The sequence below is a fragment of the Adiantum capillus-veneris genome, chromosome 13, assembly GCF_014529385.1.
Source record: "Adiantum capillus-veneris isolate H3 chromosome 13, ASM1452938v2, whole genome shotgun sequence".
Classification (NCBI taxonomy): domain Eukaryota; kingdom Viridiplantae; phylum Streptophyta; class Polypodiopsida; order Polypodiales; family Pteridaceae; genus Adiantum; species Adiantum capillus-veneris.
The window spans coordinates 19282148-19298775 of record NC_140943.1 but is presented as its reverse complement, the minus strand read 5'-3'; the positions used below and the strand labels follow the sequence as shown (position 1 = coordinate 19298775).

At 40.3% G+C, this 16628-nt stretch overlaps 1 pseudogene; it reads left to right on the top strand.

Moving 5' to 3' along the window:
* Positions 1-6816: 6816 nt before the first annotated feature.
* Positions 6817-13592, top strand: LOC147443670 (ATP-dependent DNA helicase RRM3-like; annotated as a pseudogene).
* Positions 13593-16628: the final 3036 nt, after the last annotated feature.

Sequence of the window (16628 nt, the reverse complement as noted above, 5' to 3'; positions counted from 1 at the left end):
CCTTATTTGTATCCTACATGGATACTCCCATTGTAAATATCCAATTCCATTTGTAAATTAATACTAACTCTACTAACACTAACCCACTATGAAAAGTCCTATCACCTCCATTTCTCTCCTCTCTCTTTCCCCACCAACTTCTTGATAATTCCAAGCAAAAGAAATTAGATAAATTGCTGAAAATCTAACCCAACCATGGTTAGAGGAGTAACCCTAGCCTTCAAAATTGCTATAAAAGGAGGGTGTAGCTAGCACAAAAAGGGGGGAGAAGAAAGAGCACTATGCTATAGCTTGAGAAGCCAAGCTCAACCTCTTGAGAAGGAGCTCTTGAGTGGAAGCTCATTGTCTTATGCATCTGCATGTGTTGTAATAGGGGATTAGCAAGGGAACTCTATGCCATTGTAAGAGAGAGAGTGATCATTCAATTGAGAGTAGGAAATCTATCATTTCTCCTACTAGTGTAAGCCCAACATTTGCTGAATCAAGGAGGGTGGATTTGGACTAAGCTTGGATACTTTGTCTCCCTTCCAACGTGAAGTAATGGACAACAATGATGTGTAAGTGTCTTGGTGTTTTTTGTTAAGTTCTTGATAGCTTGTCTCTGGTGTTGTCATCAATCTAGCCATAAATCCCACATACTGTAAGAGGGCGACAGGGTGGAGAGGACTCCCCTGGCCTTAAGACAGTGATTGGGGTGGCTTTTCTTGTGATGTGTTGTGGTGAAATTTACGCAAGCTATGTTGAACAAATACTAATCTCACTTTGATTTTTCATGACAGATTTGTAAGAAGGTATTAATGCAACAAGCACCCCTTCCCCCCTTCTCTCTCTTTCTTACATATATATATTTATGTTTGCTTGATCATTAACGATACACTTCAAAGCAGCCCGAGCACCATCTCTCTCTCTCTCTCTCTCTCTCTCTCTCTCTCGTGTTTTAGTGTGTGAGAGTGTTCCATTGGTGTTAGGGTTAGTGTAAATTCCTTGCTTGTTTGTGGGTTGCTCTAACGATTCTCCTCTTTTGCGTCCTAGTTCGCTCTTAAACTAGGTGGTGCCCCTTGTGTAGTTGGGATTTGGCTGTGGGTTTGTTGTTTTGGTTTGTGTTGTGTTGTGCCCCAGCCCCATTGAGCAGCACGGGAGCCTTGAAGGGTGTCTAGAGGTTGCTCTTCTTGTTGCCCGCCCTGGACCGCCTCAAATTGGTGCCCCCACTGAGGAAAGGCTTGTGTATGTTTTGTGAAGGCTCAACCTTTAGCATAATCAAGTAGCTTGCATGAATCACGAGAATTTGTATGATCCCTTCATTCCCATTGCAAGGCAAAAGGTACACATAATTGTTAGTACTAAGTTGCAATTTCAGCGAGTAATTCGTAGAATTTTAGGTCCTCTTAGGTTGGTAGAGATAAACGCATCAGTAAATCCTTTTATTTTGCCTCTCATTAGGTACGACCTTAGTTTGGACGTCTATATTTTTGTTTTGTTTTAAGAATTAGGTCATGCATAGACCATGGATAATGGCCCAGGAATACAGGTTTTTCCCTTTCATTTCACTCCACACATTAGAGTAAACATTGCAATTAGTAGAAAAATCCATTTTCAACAACGTATGGTATTCATGTTTGGTGCCCAAAGAGTAGGAGAAATTCTTGCATCACCAAACCCTGTCATTCTACCTCTTATTGATTATCATAGGTCATTTGATGTGAATATTTTTATGTTGTTGTAGAATAGATTGCAATTTAGAAAATATTATTGTGTAAATCTTTTAAAGAAAGAAAAAACAAAAACGCGTAACTTTGAAATCAATTCAATGGAGAGCCAACGCCAAATGTCTGGATATCCTCTTTTCTTTAGAGAGCCTGGAGAGGATGAAGAATTATTTCTAGCGAATTTCAAGATGTCTTGCCGTATTAAGAGGATAGTAACTGATCAAAAATGTGTAGAAATGTTTGAGGTGGTCCTTAGGAAAGATGCTAGCACTTGGTTTGACTCTTTGCCTGAGGAAGTTAAAGGGAATTACACGGAAGTTTTGAATCATTTTAAGAGATACTTATTTGATCCCCAAAACACTCAAAAACTATGGCAAGACATTGTTTCTCATAAGCAAAAAGACTTAGATGACTACTACTTGTACAAGCAAGAGTTCCTACGTCTTTGGGCTCTATGGATACGAAATGTTGCTAACCCTGGTGATGGTGCAAAATTTCTAAAGAAGGACATAGTCAAGAAGGCTTTCAATTCAAGTTACTATCAACTTATGGACTTGAATGGGAAAGAGCACTCCAGGAAGGTAAACGGCTATCGCTTGAAGCCTTACTTGAGTCGCCTTCTACCAAAGGATCTACCAGAGCAAAAGGCAACTATCCCATGTAAGTATTGTTCCATGAAGCATGAGTGTAACACAAACCAAAATTCCAAGGGGCCAAACAATGAAGATCTTGTCAAGGACTCTGAAGCACTCTCTTTGGAAAAGATTCTTTATGATGGTACATGAATATACCATCATCCTGGGGGAGGGCTAATGATAGCCGTTTTTCGGCTCTCTGTAATTGCCATAGTGAGTTATCTCACCCTATCAAATCACTCAAACACTGTGGTTACCCCCACCCTTTCACTGTATATAGGTGCGTGTGAGTTAGGGGACTTTTCCCATATCTCCTTACTAAAATTGAGATTGTGAGTGACAATGGTACTAATTTTATAAATGGAGTGATAAAGGAACTCACGACAAACTTCATGATATCCCACCATAAGTCTACACCTTATTATCCACAAGAAAATGGCCAAGCTGAGAGCACTAACAAGACCTTAATTTCTATCTGGACCAAAATAGTAGAAGCTCATCGCACAATTTGTGATTTGAAGTTGGCATTAGCTCTATGGGCTTATCGTACTTTCTTACAAAGTGTCTATTAATTGTACACCATTGAAAATGGTATATGGACAAAAAACACTTATGCCATGGGAGTTTGTAATCCCTAATGTGCATGTAGCTTCACAAGAAGGTTGGGATGGTAACCCTTTAGTTGAGCATTTATATTTTCTTGAGAGGTTAGACAAAGAAAGGCAATTGACTGTGCAAAATGCACTTGTGGAGAAAGATAGGAGAAAGAAATGGTTTGACCATCATCTAAAGGACAAAGATATCAAGGTCGGGGATAAAGTCCTTATGTATGGAGTGCGTAACAAGAAGAAAAAGTTGAAATATGTGAGAAAAGGACCATATAGAGTATGAAAAATCACCCCACAAGGTACCATTTGTGTGGAAACTCTTAATGGAGTTGAAACCATTGGATTCCTCAATGGGAGTAAATTTAAAAACTATTATGATCCTTTAAGCCAAGAGGAGCTACGAGCCATCCATCAGAAAAAGACAGCCAAGGTATAAGCAGAATTGAAGAAAAGATACAAGCTCAATTTGAGGCTAAAGAGCGACAACAACGTATAAGAAGCCAACGAGAGACCAATCTTGGAGTGACACATGAATTTCACGTTGAAATAGAGAATGATTGGTTGGACTCTGACCCACCTCTACGATATCCAATTGAGCTAAATAGTGCCTATGGGAAAGTGCTATATAATGCCTTATTGGACACGGGTGCTAAATATGATCTGCTATCATATGGGGTGTGGTGTCAATTGAGAAAGACATCTCTAGCTGAGAGTACTATCCAAGTCAAGGGTATCAACAAGGAAAAAACTGCGGTTTTTGGAATCTTATACACTTCTGTCAGTTATGACAACGGAGTTGTAGCTCAAGACTTCTTTGCCATGCCTACTAGAACTATAGGAGGCAATATAAACTTAGGACATGCATGGATGATAGCCACCAAATGCACTATTGATTGGGGGACTAGGAGTGTCACAACACAGAAACCAACTCTTAGCCCCACCACTTAAGCGATAGTCCCTAAGAAATATCCTCTTGAGAAAATACAACCCAAAACACTGCATGTCCAGGAAGTTGAACCATATGTCCATATAGCCCAAATCTCTAGAGCTTCAAATTCTTTAGTTGAAACAAAGCTTGAAACACACAAGACCCATCCTAATATAACGAAGAAAACATACAAGTGGGTCCCTAAAGATTCTTTAACGACCATTGCTAATTCTAAAAAACAAAAGCCTTGTAAGAAACGCCCCACTCACTCCCAAAAAGGTAAGAAAACGTTGTGTTGGATTCCTAAATGACTATTGAAAGCCCAAGTCTACTATGAACGGAATGATCAAATCTGAGTGCCTAAATGTAGATTGTGTTCTTACCTGTCACCTATAGACCCATGTGAGTCAAATCCTATAAAAATAAGGCCGATTGAAGACCGTGGGAAGTGAAAGATCACAAAAAACTATACGCCTGATCCGGAGCTAGTTTGGATACCAAAGAAAGAACGATATATTCCACCAAGCTCAATAATAGGGAAGTCAAATGAAGCTTCTTTCTCTTCATATAGTTCCTATATGGAAATACAAGCTTCAACACAACCTCCGCCTACCATAGTAAATATCCATACAAATAAGATAGAATTTGCACCTCTCGTTGTAAGTTCACCACCTACAAAAACATTGCAAATAAAATCATGGGAGAGTACCTTACCACCCTTGCAATTAGATGAAAATCCTAGGGTGATTGAAAACTATTGGTCAAAGTATTCATCCATAACAATTTGAAACAATTGGTTCCAAAAGGTGATGACATCGTTCCAAAAAGTATGATCTACCCAAGGAAGGGAGGAGTGTTTGTTGACATCCATCATTCACTTGCTCCCCTCTTAGCCTTCCACCCTAACCTCTCAATCTTCCAATCTTAGGGAATGTATATATATAGCCTTATCTTCACAAAAACAAAAATAAAAAAGTAAAAAAGCAAGAGCCACCAAACAAAAATCTGGAAACCTACAAGTTCTAGTACATGACCACATTATGCACAAGGGCACGACCTTTTAAAATGACCCTTATAATATTTTCACACTAACCATCATCTATCTGTGTGTACAGACATGGCTTGTACGCTAGAGTCATCCACTCCTATCTTGGGTGAGAGGTACCATCTTTACTTTTCACAAGTGTTTCACATAGTCTACCTGCCTCTGAATGGGATCTAGTAGATATGCTAGCCTGTGAGAGGAATTTTGAGGAATTAGAATGGTTGATACGTCTTTTGACCACGACTGATCCATACTTATTAGAGAACATCTCTCCTATTGCACAAGCCTACCCTTTTGACCAAGATGACTATAGATGCTTAATGACGTTCTTAGTGAACATTTGTGCCTCTAATGATGAGCAAGAGTTACATGATTACATGGACGGCACATATGGTCTCACGGATGATGACTTTGTTTTTCTTGAGACGATGAGGAGGATAGGGGTTTAGACTTAGGGCTACCCACCCATCTAATTCAATATTCAGTTCCCTTGACTCTCTAAGAGGGTTCAAATAATTAGGTTAGGGTACTTTATGTTGTGTTGATTGTGTTCAATAAAGGTTGATACCTCTTTCCACTGATGTGCCTCCTAGAGGTATTCCTTGTGGTTTCTAGTGTGTACAGGAACACGTTGCCATTGTTAGGATTTTTGAACTTCATGGAATCTTTGTCTCGTTCACTCTTCAAATCAAGCATGATCATTAACGCAAACAGGTGTTCCTTGTCCATTAGCATTGCATCTTTTTTTAGCATCCATGTTTGTCTGCGTTAAATGTGATTGGTAGCACAATAGTGAGCACATTTTCATAGTGCTAAACATTAGACTCAATATAATTTCATGTCATAATCCCTTGTCTAGGTTTAAAAAATCAAGCAATCTGACTAGGCTAGTTTAACCAAGTTAGGCATTAGAATTCTTCTCTTACTGCCAAGGGGAATTTCTTCCTAATAATCAATGGTTACTTTAGGTTCTTAATCCGATTTAGGAAGCATTGTGTGCAATGTACTAGGGATTTATAGTGGACTTAGTCCCTATTGACCTTTATCTTAAGTATTATAAAGGGATTTTACTAGTGTGATGAGCCTCCTGGGGAGGGTAATAGTGTCAATATGACCCCCCCAAAGTTACATGATTGAAAGGCAATGAAAAAAACAAACAAAGACAAAAGTGCCAAGAATGTAAAATCTTAAACTAGTACTTCACTCACATGTATTGTCTATGGTACTAGAGCCCTAGAGGTTCCTAGTGTGGGCACTTTTCCTTGAAAAGAAAAAAGCCCAAGGCATACAAAATAAACACACACGTAAAAAATTGAATCAATGTGAACAACACATTGGGGGGTCAAACAATGGGAATTATTCAAGCGATGATTTCATAAGCAATTTTTTTAATCATAACTTAACTAGAAGGTCTTGTAGGTATAGCCTCTAGTCAGCTCTCGAACATGAAATACTTTGCTCTCGCGATTAAACAACTGAATTGACCAAAGAAAATGGAGAAGCTTGCCCATGGTATTAATAGTTGACCTCTAGTGCCTCTTGACCATTAAATTAGTGACCCCATACTTGTTTATTTTTTTTACCTTTACAATTGCTTATGCGTTTGATTATATTACAGTTTAATGTTTTACTGCTAATAAATTGTTTAATATTCTATTACCAATCAATTTGTGTGCCTACAACTACATATTCTTTTTAATTGTCTATGAGGATGCAATTACTATGCTAATTTTGGTTGATTTTGCAGTGTGAGGAAGAAGGCTAAGGACATTCAATCTTGGATGCTCTTCCACCTCGACGAAAGGGCTTCATCTCAATACCTTCCGAGGACGGAATCTACATTAAGGACACCCTATCACCTTCGACGGATACATATTATTTATTTGATTGAGTCATGGACCGTGCTTGTCGGTATAGGTGTGTAGGTGATCGCCGATGAGAAGCGCACCACTTATCTTATTTTTATAGTAGTTTTGCAACGACCGGCCACTGTGGGCGCCCATGTGTGAATGGGTCAAACTCTTAAAAGGTCCATTTGACCTAAAAATCCTCATTCTTGGAGGTGTAAGCTAACAAGTGCTCTTGCTCGTTCTCTTTCTCCTTCTCCTTTGTGTTCTCACGTGTGTATGTGTGTATGCTTGAGAGAGAGAGAGAGAGAGAGAGAGAGAGAGAGAGAGAGAGAGAGAGAGAGAGAGAGAGAGAGAGAGAGAGAGTATGGTGGTTGAGTGCGGCATCGACGACTCCTTCTTCTTCGTAGCAGAGGATCATTCACGACAGAAGCATTAAGCGGTGAGTGATACACCATTGTTTCTTTGAGCTTGCTAGGACTGTCTAGTTGTGTGTTTGCAGTCTTTCAAGACTCACACACAGTGCACAGGCACGTTACCAGTCTCCGACATGTACGGCAAAGTCACACTCGGTTTTTTCTCCTCTCTCAGAGCGTACATCATTTCTTTCAGGAGTCACTTTGAATCCTTTCCCCAAGTCTACAAGGAAGCCATTTACACCCCCGCAAGTCATTGATCTGGAAGATGTTAGCCATGGAAAAAGTGCCGATTATACATCCTCTTATAATGCTAAAGACATGCAGAGCAAGACTGGTTATATCCTTGTTTTGGTGATGATAATGCTTACATCAATGGACCTCTGTCTAGATTTGATGCAGATCAGCAACAACAAAAGCATGATGGGTTCGTACCTGATTCTGATAAAAGTGGAGATGATATTTCAGATGTCTTGGTGGCTAGCAATGGAAGTGGATAGAAAAACAATGGCTTTGGCTGGCAGGCAAGAATGATGATGGCTCACTTCGACCGCGTGTAAGAGCTAGAAGGGAAGGTCAAAATCAAAGAAGGTGTAAAAAGTCTACACTGGAGAATACAACTCCAAAAAGAAATGATGATGCATGGAGATCTGTGAGAAAGAGGACCTTACCAGGAAGCATCTTTGGCCATGTCCATTCTGATTCTCTACACAAGGATGTTCCCCATGTTCAAAACACACAAATGGATGCTACCATGCATATAGGCTCAAAGATTTTGTCCACAAAAAAGCCTTAGGTCAAATTTTCAATGTCTTCTCGGCAAAGAAAAGTGCTCTTGGCTATAGCCTCTGGAAATCTATTTTTATCACAGGTTTTGCCGGCACTGGTAAAAGCTACTTGCTACATGAGGCTGTGAGCACATTGAAAAACATGCACGGTTCATTATCTGCATTTGTAAGCGCCTCTATAGGTCTTGCTAGATGTGCAATTGGAGGCACCACAATGTTACCATATACATGGTAGTGATATGTGTGAACACACTAGGACCGCCGGGGCATTTTTTCCCTCTTTAGGAGGTTTTTTCCCCGAGCATTGTATATACGCCCATCACTCTAGGGCTATCTATATTTCCATTGCACATCAAGTAACACACTCTCTATTGTGTGCCTAGAGCTTCCTTCATCTTCTCCAAGCTGTGTGCGTTTCTCTGCAACCCTAATTCCAACAATTGGTATCAGAGCAGGTTGCATCCTCTCGGGCTTAGTCGCCAGCTGCTCCAGCACACGCCTGCTCACTTTCTCCGATTTCAGTGAGATTTGGAAGGCATTCGCAGGTCGACAAATTTTTTTGGTAAGCTCGTACAGCTCAATCTGCTTAGATTTATGATTTGGGCTCATTTCGACCTCCGTTTCCACTACAGGCACTACTGCATAGGCTATTTCATCATTTTTTGCAGAATTTTTGTCGATGCCGTTTTTTGCATAATAGGTGCCTTATAGTCTTCTACGGTTTGTGCTATATAGCACGTTTCACTCTCGCTCTGTTTCTCCTATTTTTGGGCAGTTTTCACATCAGGTGCAACATCTACCATGGCTGACAACAACACAGATGTGTTCAAGATGTTTCCTGCTGAGGACAGGATGGATGGGAACAACTACCCTATGTGCGCTTATATGATGCAACATGTTCTTGTGTCAAAGGGCGTTTGGAACATTGTGCAGGGCATTGATGTACGTCCTGGTTGTGAGGATGTAGGCGATGTTGAGGATGTTGCAGGTCTTGCTGCAAGGATTGCTGCTATTAGAGTTGTTTTGCCTCCGGTAGAACAAGCTCGTTGGGATGTAAAGGATGCGCAGGCTCATGCATTGATTGTGTTGTCTGTGAAGCGCACCATTGTTCCTCACATTTGTTCAGCAAAATCTGCAAAACAGGCTTGGGATATTCTAACAGGTCTTTATGCAAGCCGCAATGAGGCTAAAATTGCTTTGCTGCGTAAAGAGCTGGAGTCAAAGATTATGCATGAGTAAGATGATATGGACACTTTTCTTGCTAGTGTCAAGGATATCAATGAGCAACTTATTTCTGCAGGTGAAGTCATTTCAGACAGTTCCCTTGTGCAGACTATTCTTGATACCTTACCAGATTCTTACCAGACTTTTCCTAGTACTTGGAAACTTATGACCCAAGGAAATCCAGAAGTTGTCAAGTTTTGATGCATTATGCACATTGTTATTGCAAGAGTCACTTTCAAGAAAAAACAGGACTAGGTAGCGTGCAGTTGAACAGGCTTTTATTGCTTCTCAAAGAAAGGGTGGTAACAACAATGCATCCACTTCTTATGGTTCTACTGCGAGTGGCAAAAATTCTGTTCCTAATGCTTCTGCTGGCAGCAATTTGTCTAGAAATTCTGGTGATAAGGGCAAAAAGAAGATGCGTTTCCATTATTGTAAAGCTAATGATCACTTGATCAAGTCGTGTCCTAAGGTGAAGGCCAAAGAGGCTAAGAAGAAAGAGGGTGGTTCCACTACAAATGCCGGTTCCACTACAAATGCAGCCATTGTTGAGTCTTCTGTGAAAGGAGACTGTGTTGATGATGTTGATGCAGAATGGGCTTTTAGCGCAGAGTGCACTTACAATCCTGTTGTCCATGATGCATGCTTGTCAGTTGGCTGCAGATTCACATGTGTGGTATTTCAACAGTGGTGCTACAAAGCACATTATCTCACATCATGAATTGTTTACCTCTCTTGAGTCTGTCCCTCATGGGAATTCAGTCACTTGTGCCAACAATGCCTCTTATCCGGTTCAGGGAGTTGGAAAGATTGTGCTTACTATTGCAAATGGTAGTTCCTTTACACTTGTTGATGCACTTTATGTACCTGGGATCAAGAAGAATCTCTTGTCTGTATCCACACTTGCTAGACTTGGACTTGTAGTCAAATTTGTTGATGATAGATGTACAGTTCATGATCTCAGTTTTGGTGATGAAATTGTTGCATCTGGCCTTTTGTTCCGTGGGCTATATAAGCTCACTTTGTATGACAAGTGTGGACAAAATTTTGCAAATGCTGTTGCAGATTCAAGGGCTATTTCAGATGCAAAACTTTGGCATGCACGTTTTGGTCATCTGAATTTTGCCAGTTTACTGCATGCAAAAATCTGGTATGGTTGCTTCTTTGCCGTCTCTTGAAGAACCTGTCAAACATGTTTGTGAGGGCTGTATTTTGGGTAAGATGCAGCGAAGTTTCCAGAGGATGGTTCAGTTCGGGTCACATGCAGGTTGCAGCTTGTGCATAGTGATGTTTGTGGGCCCATGCAAACTCTATCCTTGGGCAATTACCTTTACTTCCTGACTTTCATTGATGATTACTCTAGGCATGCATGGGTGTTTCCGTTTAAAGCGAAGTCCGGAGTTTTTATATGGTTCAAACAATTTTTGGCTATGGCTGAAAATGTCTCGAAATGTACTATGGTCACCCTCCGTTCCGATTGAGAGGGGGAGTATATGTCTCATGAATTTAATGCATTTCTGGCTAGTCGTGGGATAAAACACCAATGTACAGTGCCTTATACACCTCAGCAAAATGGTGTTGCTGAGAGGAAAAACAGGTCACTAACGGAAATGGCACGATGTATGGTCAAAAGTCAAGCTTTGCCGCATTCTTTTTGGCTTGAGGCCATCATGTGTGCCACTTATGTACTTAACAGGTGTCCTACAAAAGCTTTGTAGTCTATTACTCCATATGAAGCATGGCATGATAGAAAGCCTTCTATTAAGCACATGCGTGTTTTTGGCTATTTGGCATATGTTTTGGTGCCACAAACACAACGCAAAAAATTGGATGATAAGGCTGTCAAATGTATTTTTGTTGGTTATACCGCTGAAAGCAAAGGTTACAGGTTATATCATCCACAAACAAGGTTATAGGTTATATCATCCGCAAACAAAGCGTATTCTGGTTTCACAGGATGTAGTGTTTGCGGAAGATTCTATTCAGCCCTTGTTGTCATGTACTAGAGACAGTAATGTAAGCTCACAGGACATTTATGACACTTTGTTGCATCTTTTCAATGGTGGAAATACAAATGTAATTTCCAATGAGGAAAATGTACAACCTATGGGGGTTTCTGAAAATGTTACAGATCAGCCTATTACTAATGCTGAAAATGAGCAGGCTAGAGGTATGCCAAAATGGTTGGTGCACACTTTGTGTGACAGTAAATTGGATGCACCTTTGTCTAATCGTACTCGTTCAGGCTCTCGCCATGCATCTTATGCATCAGATTGTTATGCTTTGGCTATGTCTAGCTTACATGATGTTCAGGAGCCTCTGTGTTTTGATGAAGCACAGAATTCAGAAAATTGGATGGCTACCATGCAATCAGAATATGATGCACTTATAGAAAATGACACATGGACTTTATGTGATTTGCCTCCTGGCAAAAGGGCCATTGGTACAAAGTGGGTTTACAAGTTGAAATGCAAGCGGGATGGTGAGATCGATCGCCATAAGGCTCAACTTGTTGCAAAGGGTTATGCACAACAAAAAGGCATAGATTATGAAGAGACTTTTGCTCCCACTTGGCGTATGAATACTCTGTGTTTTTTATGTGCATTGGCAGCTCATTTTGGTTGGGATGTACATCAATCAGACATTGTTACTGCTTTCTTGAATGGTGACATATTTTAGGAAGTTTATGTAATGCAGCCTCACAGTTTTGTCATAAAAGGACAAGAGGACAAAGTGTGTAGATGTAAGAAGACTTTGTATGGGTTGAAGCAATCTCCTCGTTCTTGGTATGAGAAAGCTGACACTCATTTGGTTAAACAAGGCTTTTGTAATAGTCCAACAGAAAGCACATTGTATGTAAAGGGTGAGGGTGATGTACTTCTCATTGTGGTTCTTTATGTCGATGATTTGCTGATCACCGGACAAAATGAGAGAAATATTGCTGAATTTAAGGCTGATTTGAATGCTACTTTCAAGGTGAAAGATTTGGGGCTGTTGCATCATTACTTGGGTATACAGTTTAAGCAGTGTGATGGTGGTATTGCCTTGTGTCAAAAACGTTACATAGAGACATTGCTATGTAAGTTTGGACTTGAGGATTGCAAACCTATTGCCACTCCCATGGAAACAGGTTTGAAGTTGAGTATACATGATGTTGGAAATCCTGCTGATGTCACTCTTTACCAAACTGTTGTTGGCTGCCTCATTTATGTATGCAACACGGGGCCAGATATTCAGTTTGCAATCTCACACTTCAACAGATTTATGCATAGCCCAGGGTCTAAGCATTGGCAGGCTATCAAGAGCATTTTCCGCTACCTTAGTGGCACTTTACATCTTGGCTTGTTTTATCCCACGGGGGGATCATTGCCGTCAGACTTACATGCTTTTTCGGACTCAGATTGGGCTGGTTGTTTTGACACGCAAGTGTCCACAAGTGGTTTTTATTTCATGCTTGGCAGTTTATGTATATCAAAGCAACCTATTGTGGCCACTTCGAGTTGTGAGGCTGAGTACAGGGCAGTCTTCACAGCTATGGTTGAGTGTGTATGGCTCAGACGCCTTATGGCTGATTTGGGTGTTAGATAGGACACTGCCAACACTATCTACACTGACAGTCAGAGCGCATTGGCAGTTGCGAGGAACCCAGTTTTTCATGCTCGCGCAAAGCACATTGAGGTGCATTACCACTATGTCAGGGAGAGGCTCTCAACAGGAGAGATCAGCTTGGCTTATGTGCCAACACAGGACAACCTTGCATATCTTTTCACAAAGGCGTTGTCTCGTGAGAAGCTTGAAGCTTTCGGCAAATCTTTGGGCTTACTCCCCTTTGTGGACTGATCATGTACTCAGGGCATGACACTTCCCTTTACTCATGTGTCAACTCTCGTTCACCGCATCACTCCAGGGTGGATATTTTACCATATACATGTGGTAGTGATGTGTGTGAACACACTAGGACCTCCGGGGCATTTTTTCCCTCTTTAGGAGGTTTTTTCCCCCGACCATTGCATATACGCACATCACTCTAGGGCTATCTATCTTTCCATTGCACACTAAGTAACACATTCTCTATTGTGTGCCTAGAGCTTCCTTCGTCTTCTCCAAGCTGTGTGGGTTTCTCTGCAACCCTAATTCCAACACACAATGCATTTTTTTTTAGCATTGGTTTACAAATCGTAGAAAAAAGAGATCTTGCAAATAAGGTGAGTTCAAAAAGGAAGGAAAGGAAATGTTGGATAGACTGCAAGGCCCTCATCATTGACAAGATTGGTATGATAGATGGGGAATTTTTTTGACAAGCTTGAGTGCATAGCCAGGGCTATCAGAGGACCCGCCTTTAAAGATAAGGTCTTTGGTGGTATTCAATTGGTTGTTACACCCAAAAAACCCTAATAAATACTTTGTTTTCTAGGCGAAGAAAGGGCAAGGAAAGCCATCATGCGGGATCAAAACATTAATGTGAGATAGAGGATGATGCATCATGCGGGATGATGCATTAAGGGCAAGGAAAGCCATCATGTGGGATCAAGACGTTAATGTGAGAGAGAAGATGATGCATCACTTCAATTGAAATGGTACCGCTCTATTTTGCTAGTTCGCATGTGTGATTTGAGGAGGAATATATACATCCACAATTATTTTTTGAGCAGTTAGGATGTCCTGGATGATCTTCCATGGAGCCACATGTCAAAGGTGGTGAGAATGAAAGGTGTATCCCTCAACACCATTGCATTCAAATAGAAGTTTACTCTAACCACAAGCTGTCTACTTCAATACACAAGACAAGGGGCTCCTCTCAAGCCCTGGAGCAACACAAAGGCTAGGTCTATAGGGACCAATTCACATGATAACTTTATATAATAGGATATAAATAAGAGAGGATTTATGCACCTCAACTTGTACAACCAACACATGTCTTTACAACCAAAAAGGAATGAGAACAAGAGCTTCCTAGCTCGTACCAAAAAAAACACAACTGGTGTATAAACGAGGGGTTCGAAGACCCGCAAGGTAGACAATAGAAGTCTTAAGACCACAAAGGAATTATCTCGCTTTGGCTCAACAAAGACCAAACAGCTTAGCAACCAGAAGCCCATTGAGAACGCTTTCATGACACCCAGATGGTGTATAGATCTGATAAAAAATCAGCCTCCAAAAACCTTGCAAAACTTAGTCCTTTTGCGTATAACTTGATCCAAATTGCAACCCACTGTGGGTGATAAAATACATCACAAAGGAGCGTGAGAGAGTATGCCTCCGCCCACCCAAACCTGCTCGCAAAAACTTGCGATAAATCAGCCTTGCTACTGGACTATACTCAGCCCAAAAAAAGACTAGAACAAGCCCACTGTGGGTACTACTAAACATACAAGGGACCACGTCCCTACTGCACAACATCTGCTTACAAATACCTGTAATAACCACACTTTATTATGCTAAACCTGTCCACTAAAAAAGCCTGCCAGTGAAATGGAGGCCCAATCAAATTGGTAGCATCATCAACACTTCACTCACAAAGGACATGGAATGGGATTCTTCAAATCAGTGAAGCTATTTGCATTGCCTTTTTCTTTTTGTAAGGGCAGTGCAAACAAACTTAAAATATATGAGAAATTTGGTGTCTATGGAGCGTGAATTTGCCTCTAGCATTTACCACATCGACTTTATATTTTGTATTGAACAAGAGGCTGTTGAACCATGGAGAGTGCTTCAGATGCTACCGCCACCTATGAACCAACAAAACCAATTGAGAAGGAAGAGAAAACAAAGGTACCAAAGCGCAAAAACCTCACGATGAGGACAAAGGGGGTGCTCGTGGGATGGGGAGAAACAAAAAAAAAATCACTAAGAAGAGAGTGGGTTATGAAATAGCAGCCTCGAGTCCTTGACCAATGAAGCTGCTGAGAAGATGTAAAATTAGAACTTGGTTGAAGGACCCATTTGGGTTGAGTGACCTGAGCCAATTTTCCCTAATTAAATTTTAATTGAATGCAAGTATGGTTTGCAAGACACTTGTAGAAAAGTAGCCATAACTCTTTATGTAGTGGACCCTTGATAGAGAACATAAAGTTAGATATGCTTTTATTTAAGCTTAATCAATATCCTGTATGTTTTGTATTTTTCTTGACTCCTGTTTTGTGTCTGACAGAGAGGACATATATTCACAACAATGGATATTTCGACTACACAAGCACAACTCCAGCTCAACAACATTGCAAGTTCCATTATCTGCATCCAATTCCCTATGCTTACATGTTTGCTTGGAGCAATACATAAATGCTATGGGGTAAGGCATGGCTACCAACTCTCCACCATACTTTTGTATGGAATTTTTACATGACGTGCACTGTATAATTAGCATTTTCAATTTATGGCACTTCATTGCAAGACAAAATGTTTAACTATTCACATGGATTTTCTGTAGCTTGACTCAAAGATCGGCGCGTGTAGCTTGGACAACCAACAAACACCTGGACAACATTGCAGGTCAGTAAAGCACTTCATTTATTATTGCAATCTATTGATACTTTATCCATTTGCTTGTTTTAGAATTTTGTACATTGCTTCCTTTAGTTGGTTTACTTGCATATTGTTTTCAGGATTATACAATCAATATCAATCAACATCTGAACATATTAATTAAATACACAATTCTTTGTATACAATTTCTAGCCAATGAATGTATTGTATTATAGTAGTGAATGCACCTTGTGCATCTTTTACTTTAGTCCTAAATAATTGATACCATACTATATATGTCCTCGTTTCTTTGCATATTGTTGCTAGCCAATGCATACATTGTATTATAGTTGCGACTGCACCTTGTGCATCTTTACTTCAATAATTGATACCATAATCATTCATTGCTACAACATTGCATGGCAAGGCCCACCAAGCAAGACTAGTTTCCAACTTAAATTGGCCACTAAAGTCCCGAGAAAATAAAAAGAGAATAGGTGAAATTGATTAAGTGCTAATGGGCCAACCGCTCAAGGTTTGGGACCAAAAGGATAAAGTCCATAAAAGAGAAAGGGTAATTGCACATAAATTATCTCAATCATAGGTTCATGTCAAGGAAGGATAATTGTATCCCGGGCAGCTTTGATCAAAGGTACATGACAAAGCAGATGATCGAGAGCAATTATAGGAGTCTAAAAATGAAAGTGACTGTGCTAAGCTCAAGTCAATATAATAAATTTTTAGAATCTCCTAGTAGGGAGAAAGGAACTACGGGAAAGAGAAAGATGAAGGTCGAGAGAAGTATTTTTTGAGCAAGAGAATTAATATTCCATGTACACTTGCTCATGGGCAATCTCTTAGCATATCTTAGTAATAGAATAGTAGCGATGGAGAAGAAGAAACTTTCATTGGCTTGGATTTGCATCCATAGCCAAGAGCTTGAGCATAGATTCCATCTATAGAGCTCCC